This window comes from Emydura macquarii, unplaced genomic scaffold, assembly GCF_026122565.2.
Source record: "Emydura macquarii macquarii isolate MOO-44397 ecotype Brisbane River unplaced genomic scaffold, CSIRO-AGI_Emac_v2 contig_75, whole genome shotgun sequence".
In the NCBI taxonomy this organism is placed as follows: domain Eukaryota; kingdom Metazoa; phylum Chordata; order Testudines; family Chelidae; genus Emydura; species Emydura macquarii.
The window spans coordinates 13,501,552-13,510,420 of NW_027130212.1; the positions used below are offsets into that span (position 1 = coordinate 13,501,552).

Consider the following 8,869-nt stretch of genomic DNA (forward strand, 5'->3'; position numbering starts at 1 on the left):
AGTGTCAACTTTTTATTTTTTTAGATTGTTCTGAGTAATAATAAACCAAAAGGCTGCAACAGATGCTGTTTATCTTCATTGTATGTCAAAAAATAAGATTTCCATTTACTCAAAGTTCTTGAAAAAAAACAGAGTAATTTGGTCTTTACAGAGTGAAAGTCTGACACTAGCTAATGACAGTTAGGAACAAATTTTCAGTGGCTCACACCACCTGCTATGAATCAGGGATGCAAATCTGTATAGGGCTGGATGGAAAACTGAGTTTTCAATTAAACTAAGTTTTTCAGAGAAAGTATCTGCTTTCCATAGAAAATTTCAACTTTTTGCCAAAAACCAGACACCTGAAAACCAAAACATTTCTGGTCTTACTTAGAAACATTTAAATTCAGAAGTGCAACTGCAGTGCCTTATGGCAGTTGTAATTCAAATACCTGATATGTCCTCATTCTCTCTTTAGGCCAGGCTCTTCAGGCTGACTTCCATGTCCCATCATATTCCATGGGCTCCCCTCTTGAAGAGTCATTGTGGGGGTACATAATGGAAGTACAACCAGAGATCCTGGTGTATGGAGACAAATAGGCGGAAGAGGCACACAACCCATGGGGAACCATAGAGGCACTTCCTAATCAAAACACTTCATCTTGAGTTTTGGCTGAAATATTTTGGTTTTGATTTTTCATCTTCGCTGAAAAGTTGACGTTTTCTGTGCATCCCTCCTTCCCACCTTCCATTTTTCTTGCAGCTTTCTGAGCAGCTTTTGGAGTAGTTATATCTTTTACTACCTGACTGCAGGCACAATTCAAGTAATTAGAGGTGTAACTAAGGTATGTGCTCCCATTAATTATGAGCACAAATTGCACTAGCAATCAGGAATATAGGGCCTCAGGGCATCTGAGAAATTAGCACCAACAGTGCAGGTAGATATTATATAAAATTCCTGGTGCAGCAGCATTAATATAATTCAGCCATGCTAATTCGTTTTTCAGTCCTAGTAATCTGTGCCGACAGCTTCACCCATCATGCTGAATTATGCCATTTGTCACCTGGATCAATAGTTAAGCCTCTGTTTTTGCTCTATGAATTTAGATTCTTCACAAACTTGTTGAAATTTTGTTTCCCTCAGTGAGCTATTTTCTAGCACATCAGCTTCCTACAAAGTAGTCCCTGGCAGCAAAAGATTACTTGTGAATTCTGGAGAGGGTGGAACATTCATTTTACAGCTCTAATCTATTTAGTATGGTAAATCCCCGAACCTGTTTAATAATCCTGTGGGTTGATGCATAAAAATTGAAATTCCTTCTTGGTCACTTAAAATATTCTTCACCTATATTTCTTCTTTAAAATTGAATGTATAAACTGAAAATAGGATGCACCTTTTATCATATTAATTATAAAATTGGCATGTTTTAAAATCTTTTGGTACACTGATTTGTGCATGTGAAAGATAGTGTACGCCATAAAGCAGATAGGATCCTTACAGCTCATGGCACAAGCTGCACTGGGCTCAAGGAAAGAAAATGTAAATATAGTTCTACTGTATTCATACAAACACACCAGACTCATGAGAAAAGGAAAACCAGGAATACACTATAAATCAAAGAGATTACCAAACTAACCCTGAAGTAAATAAAAAGTAAACAGGGCCTTCTTCAAACAAAGCCTCCACCACACTGATTTCTTATGGTAAGACAGGTCTTTATATCCTCAAGATACTTCCTATCATGCTTTACTCATAAAAGGAAGAGCCCTCTTCCAAATGGAGTTCATACAGCCTTCCCCAATGCAGTACAACGAAGAGCAGAACATAGCACAATAGAAATCAGTGAGCCGCCATGCTTAAAAATGAAGGAATACAATAAATGGGGATAACTGCAACTGCTAAGAGAACAAATTATTCACTGCCAGTTATTGAATCAGAACCTAGAAGGCTGATTTAACCATATACCTGAAACAATCCCTTCCCTTGCTGGGGCAGGAGATTAATGAGTAACCTATTAAGGTCGCTTTATCATATGCCAGGTTGGCTGCCCTAGAGACACAAAATCTTGTTCTCCACAGAACGGGTACAGCAATGACAATGTCACAATGGAGCTGCTGGAGGCAGAATCCTAGTGCAGCTTTCAGCCTTGCTAGCTGCGATGAGAGAGTGAACACGATTCAACAAAGGAGAAATATCCATTGCCTCAGGAGTGCTCTAATTTGTGCCCACTTTAATGCTCTCGGTGGCCATTCCAGAAACTGGGGATTACCAGAGCATATCAGGACTTCAGCCATGCTGCCTGTGCTCAAGGGGAGATGCCCAATAGGGTATGGACTACATTAACTAGGGATTCCCAGAGTAGCATAAAGCATCTTGCAGCAAGGGCTGGAATGTGACCAATGGAACCAAACTACTCTGTCAACTACATAGCTATGTAACTTCTACTCACCTTCAATGGGAATTACAATGGATCTGTGTAACAGAGAGCAGCATTTGTCTAGTAATGCACTCTGTGTCAGAGGTTACCCAGTTGATAGGCCACTCACTGCAAAATTGCAGTAATTTATTATTGATCGTTATACAATAAAAGCTTCACAACTTTGGCTGCCCAGGGGTGGAAACCTTTGTACCTTTCTCTGCATCATAACAGAGAGGTGAGAGCAATGTGGATTGCTTTCATTCACAAACACCAAAGAAGAGAGTTTGTAAACTCTAGACTTATAGATGTACTGCATCAGTGAACCACAAAGGAAGGCTTCCTGAAAAATAAAGGCACTTGCAGCATTATGTTCACTGATTATCTAATCCCATTTGTAGCCAGGACATGTGCCCGACTGTGATCCTATGTACCCTTCTGTTCACATCCTATACACTACTGGAACGATAGTTCTGCAAAATATGTCTTGTGGGATATCATCTGAAAACTAATACCATACTGGTCAATAATATTGTGAAATGTATGTGTCAATGCTGGATATGAAGTTATGAATACTCACTAATACTATGATTTAAAGCCTGTGACTAAAAGGTGTTTAAAACAGGCATGTCAAGGGGAGCTGATAAACAGGTTTTCCCCAAAAGAAGGAGGCCAACACTTCAAACAAGGTGTGGTCAAATGCAGTGAGATTTGTATAGAGGTTGCAAGGAGAGAACACTTACTTGTAATACTGCAGCAGGAAGCATCACATTGGAACACACCAGGGGATCCTTTAATCCAAATGAAGTCAGCTTCCCAGAGGATACAGGAGACTGAACTCCAGGGAATCAATTTGTCCCTTGAAACGAAGGCAGTCTTTGAGATATAAAGGGACACACAAAGATTTTGGATTACCCTTCACCTGAGTAGATAAGGAAAATCAGCACCATAGAGCACGACTCTATAGGGATCCTGGCTAAAAGAGCCAGCTATTACTAGGAAAGGAAGATTGTTCAAAGTAGTTTCTTCATCAAAGACTGATGTTTGTTAAATTAGCTCTTAGCAATTTGAAAGTGTATATTTATATTGTTTTATCTTTATTCCTTTTACTTGGTTTCACTTACCCTATGTCCTTTTGACATTCATGGCAATTCGTTTTATTTCATTGTAAACCAACTCAATGCTGTTTGAAGGGAAGGGTGTGTTTGCCCTAGATAAGTTAATGTAATGTACTGACTATTTAAAAGAGCAGCAAACTTAATACCTGCTGTGAATGTACAGTGATAGAGGCTGTGCATTTCAGAGAAACATCTCCAAGGAGCTCAGGGACTGGAGTTCACCAATTGTTATGTAATAGGCAAGGTTTGGGCTGGGAGAGCCTTAAGGAGTTTGCTGGTGAGGAAGATAAACTGGTACGGCAGGGAGCTGAGACACTGTTTAATCTCCAGCAATGCTCACCTCTTGCTGAGGCAGAGAAGTAATGCAGTGACTCACAGCTCTAGGTGTCCCCAGAAGTGTGTTACACTGACAAAAATCTGCAGATCACCCTAGAGGGGATTCATTTTAGCCTACACTCTTCCACAGCACAATTAATAGTACATATGATTACAATTCCTTGGCTTTTATTAACACAAACCTCAAGCCCAACCCTTGTCCCAAAGTTTGAATCTTCCTAGGGTTCCTCCCTTAAGACTGCCCAGCCCCAGACTCTAGATCCCTCCTTTCAGATGGTAATTCCCCCACTTCCCTTTTAATCCAGAGGAGTTAGCAGTGAGTCATCAGGAACCAATCAGCCTCTCCCAGCAGGGCTGCAACACCTCCCAACAAGGCAGATCAGCAGGAGAATGCAGCCAACCTGTTACTGAACCAATTTTCCCTGATGCTTGGGAATCAGTGTAAGGACCCAGGTGAGTGACTATTTCTTTAGATAAGTTAGAAGGGCAAGACTGATAGACATTCATGGCAATTAATGTCTATTTTGACTTCCCACGCTTAGGAAAAAATCTTTTCAGTTGAGGGTGAGATTCCAGAATACATAGAAAAATTATCTTCTGGCTTCACCTTCCTTCCTGCAAACCAAGTTTTTGTGTCTAGACAACCTAGAAAGATGTAATGATCTCTGTGGAATGCTCCTGCAGAGCTAACGAACAGGTGGTATGTGAGATGCCCATCTGTCATCTGAACACATGCAGAGGTTTTCTAGCCCTTAACAACCTTTTTTATCTCCTGAAAGCATAGGTAACAAGTTCTACTCAGAAGAGGCCTGTGTTTGTTTGGAAATTCATTAGCTAGACTAGTTCATCTTTTCAGAACATTGGACAACAGCCAATAGTCACACAGGTGCGCCTTTCATACTTAAAACATCATTCCCACACAGAAAGCATTGCAAGTTCTGAAGGAGAACAAGGTCAGTTATGACAGTTTATGGGTCACAGATACCAAGTACTGTCCACATATTGAAAGCACAATTAAAAATAATTGAGTAGCTAAGTAAGTTAACAAACAGTGTTCATGTTAAGGTCTGATTTTTTTAAAACAAAATCTATAGGAACTTTATAGATTTTCATATACAGTTTTAAATATACATATTATATTCAGGTTTCTGCAAGTTTATTCTGGCCTCGCTTATTACCAATAAGAATATGGGGGCAAATTCATTCCTGCAATTACATCACAATGAATTTGGCCTACTGAATTTATTTTAAAATATTCCCAGGTTTTGATCACTGTGCAACGTTCCAATAGTATTTATCTGTATAAATTAAAGTTTTTGAACAAATAGAACAGGCACCACTGTGCTTTCACCCACACTGCCCCTCCCACTTTGAACGAGCATCCCATAAACACCCACAAAGCCACAGAGTTGTCCCTGTTTCAAATTCCTCCTTAAAACTCTCCTTTGACGTGATGCCTACAAAACAAGTCACATGAAAACATTTTGGCAGCTGGTGTGCTGAGACCACAGCCTATTATATTCACAATTACTAACTTATTGTTTTCTTGTGCTATACTTGTATTGTAAATTCCTTTAGGCAGGGACCAGCTTTTTGTTCTGTGTTTGCACAACACATAGCCTAATGGGGCTCCGAGGCACTACCACAATACAAGTAAATAAAATAATATGCAATGAGTAAAGCAAGTCAGGAAAAGAAGCAACCCCCTCTTTTAAAAGCCATTTTCTAAAAATCAAAATTGGAAAGATGCCAATCAGCTCTATAGTTGGTTCAAAAATTGGGGTAGGGGAGGAGAGAAGTAACAGCCAAAGTGATAGGTTTTTTTAAATTTCAAAAAATTCAAAATATTATTGAAATTTTGAAGTTTAAAATATTTCCACTGGTTGTATCAATGCCCTCTCCTGGGACAGCACCTTAATGCTGTGGGAAGACTTGTGTGCTCCAATGACCCTAAGAGCTATGCTGGTGGGAGTTTTAACTCCTCATAGGGCCACCCAAGCCGGACAGGTCAAAAGGCAGGGACCAGATGAAAAGCAGTTCATTGGTCCTCTAGTTTGGGGTTGAGCATTAGATCCAACCACCTTCCTCACAGAAAAGTCATAAAAACATAAAGGTGCCATTCTGACAAATAGCATGGCAGACAGGGATGGAGGAGCCTCGTTCGTGCTCTAAGCAACCTCTGACTGTGCGGGCAGGATTCAGATTGAACTAATGAGTCAAATCCTATGATGATAGTAGATTATACCCATCCAGGTGTTAGACATGCTCTAGGCAAACTAACAACTAACTTTTTTTTTAATTGAATTTAAGTGCTCATGAAAGGTGCTGGCTTGTCAGCTCGCGAGGATGAAGTTATCTTTTTAGACACAGAATAGGAAGGGCGTAGGCAGTAGCCAGACAAGCTTCTTCACACCACATCACTACAATGATCCAACTCTGTCTTGCACCGAGCACCACTGGGGGATAGGGGAGGAAGTTTAGTCTAGTATCCATGCCTATTTAACCCTTGGCCTCTGTGGAGAGACTGACAAGAAGGCTGCCAATATATAATGATAATTTTTCAGATATGGATACTTATTCACTTGAACATAAATTGATATCAAACACTCAATTTAGATTAGTCAACAATTATCTGAATCTTAACATTTCAAAGAAGGTTCACAATTCGAAATAAAAAGGTGAAAAAAATTCAAGTTTAAATACAATAGGGAATTTTTTGGTCAATAATTTTCACAACTCCCTCCTACTCTTTTTGGGAGTAGGTTGGGGCAGGGGGACAGGACTAAAGTTACAGCTAACCAAGAGTTACTAGGTACTACCTATAGTTACAGCCACCTTCAAACACAGAAGTACAAACAATAAACACACACCAATGGATGACTAACATAAGCATTAGAGAATGGCAGTGTGTCTGGTCCTCAGAATGTGTATTACAAAGAAAGAGAGTGGAACTGAATGCTTTTCCACATTCATTCCACTCCAGCAGATTAGTTACCTTGGCTTCTGTCACTATGCAAACAAATCTGTTTAAGACAAGATTAGAAAGAATAACAACAATCTTTCCACTTACTGAACAAAAAGGGCATCTGACCAGTTGTTGATCCCACACTCCCACTCAGGCTTTTTCTCATAATACAATTTAAAAAAAAATATCAAGGATGTTACGTTTGCAGCACGAGGCCAAGTAGCTTTGACTCATCAAAATGTTGTTCTAGGTTTCAATTTTCCAATGCCACATTTTCACTGTTTTCCTTTTTGATTTATATAGAATTTAATTCCACTTTTTAGCTACTCCAATGTCCCCACACAATTACCCCTTATACTTAGACTCCTTTCTCTCTTACCAGAGGGGTCATATCATCCCAGAGTGATCCACACACAGAGGAAGCCCTTCATGCAGAGATCTCCCATGTTCTGCAGGGAGTGGAAGGAGTTAGGGTGGTGCCACCCATCCACAGTTCCCTGAGGATGCCTCTCTCTGGTGAGGCACCATAAACACTGAGGGCAGAGCTGGGAGTTTGTGGACTAGCAGAGACTGCTCTCTGTAGCACCATCACACGCTCTGTCCCCAGATGCCATGCAGAAATCCAGGCTTGAGGTAATCCTGTTCAGAGCTGCATTGTTTCTATCTGAGTAAAGCAGAAACTATCCAGCAGGTGGATAGGAGATGCTGCCTGGGGCACTGCTGCCAAGGAGGATGGGTCCCAGAAAAGCAGCAGATGACTCCAGTCTCTGTATGGTGGTGGGGGTAATTCCCTTTGCTGAAGATTCCCTATATCTGAGTGGGAGTACAGCCTCAAAAATTCACAGCCCTGAAGCCCTTCTTATGGGGGAAAGGTTCTGGGAAAATGGCATGAAGGAAACTTCACAATTTTCTACCCCTCTAGGCACCATCCAACTCTCTGTGTGGGTGGGGGCAATCTAGGTCACTGTCTGGTATAAACCTCTGAGTGGCATAGGTTTGAAATATAGGTGGTCCTATTGTAAAGTTATTGCAGAACTGTATTTGTTTTTATCCCAATGGTTCCTATTGCCTATTGTGGTTATGATTCTCAAATATGTTTTAAAGTGAGTGTTCTTGGATTACAAAAAGTGATTACAAAATATATCTGACCTGGTTTGCATACAAGATTATGAGAAAGAGATGTATTTTTGCAAGGCAAAGAACAAAAGCAATTATATTCTGTAATTTGTGTTACTCTTGAGTATTGACCATACTCAGAAGTAAATTAACTGAATATTTTTTTAAATTATTTTCAATATACTTTAAATTTAAAAAAATAATAATAATAATTGAGGATGCCAAAGATGTGGTTTTTGTGTTTTTTAAATAGGTCTGTATGGGTGAACAGGAGTAGAAAATAAAAATATAGGATCTCTTTAGTTGAATCAAATCATTTTTGCAATTCAGAGTTCAGCTGACTTTTCCCCTCACTTATTTTTATTTCAGCACTACCCTCCCTTCCTTTTGCAGTGGGAGCTGGAAGCAGAGATACTACAAGGGAGAGTCTCTTTTCACAGTACTGCCAAGCTGGATCAGAAACTAGAACTATGAGATTTGCTGGCAGTTTCACAGGCTGAAGGGTTTGGATAATCGTGATGACTATTACAGGATGGATTACTATAAAATAAATGCATAACTGGTCAAAAGGCTATATTGCAACAGTAGTTATCAACAGTTCGCTGTCAAACTGGAATTATCTAGTGGGGTCCCACAGGTGTCAAGTAATATTTTCATTAATGACTTGGATAATGAAGTGGAGATTATGTTTATAAAATTTGCAGATGACACCAAGATGTGAGGGGTTGCAAGCACTTTATAGGATTGGATTAGAATTCAAAACAACCTTGACAAATTAGAGAATCGATCTGAGTTCAACAAGATGAAATTCAATAAAGACAAGTGCCAAGTGCTACACTTAGGAAGGGAAAATTAAAAATGCACAACTTCAAAATTAATAACTAGCTAGGTGGTAGGACTGTATAAAAGAATGTGCAGGTTACAGTGGATCACAAATT

At 39.7% G+C, this 8,869-nt stretch overlaps 1 long non-coding RNA gene across 3 annotated transcripts; it reads left to right on the forward strand.

Annotated features, from left to right (window-relative positions):
• The first annotated feature begins 3,326 nt into the window (after window positions 1–3,326).
• LOC137149560 (uncharacterized) lies at window positions 3,327–8,495 on the forward strand. Of its 3 annotated transcripts, none has more exons than XR_010918804.1 (5): window positions 3,327–3,438; window positions 4,156–4,303; window positions 4,630–4,803; window positions 7,198–7,448; window positions 8,301–8,495. It is a non-coding gene; the product is annotated as an uncharacterized lncRNA (long non-coding RNA). The 3 variants fall into 3 exon arrangements; XR_010918801.1 differs by having other exon boundaries at window positions 3,408–3,471; XR_010918802.1 differs by having other exon boundaries at window positions 3,408–3,471; window positions 4,630–4,736.
• The last annotated feature ends 374 nt before the right edge of the window (window positions 8,496–8,869 follow it).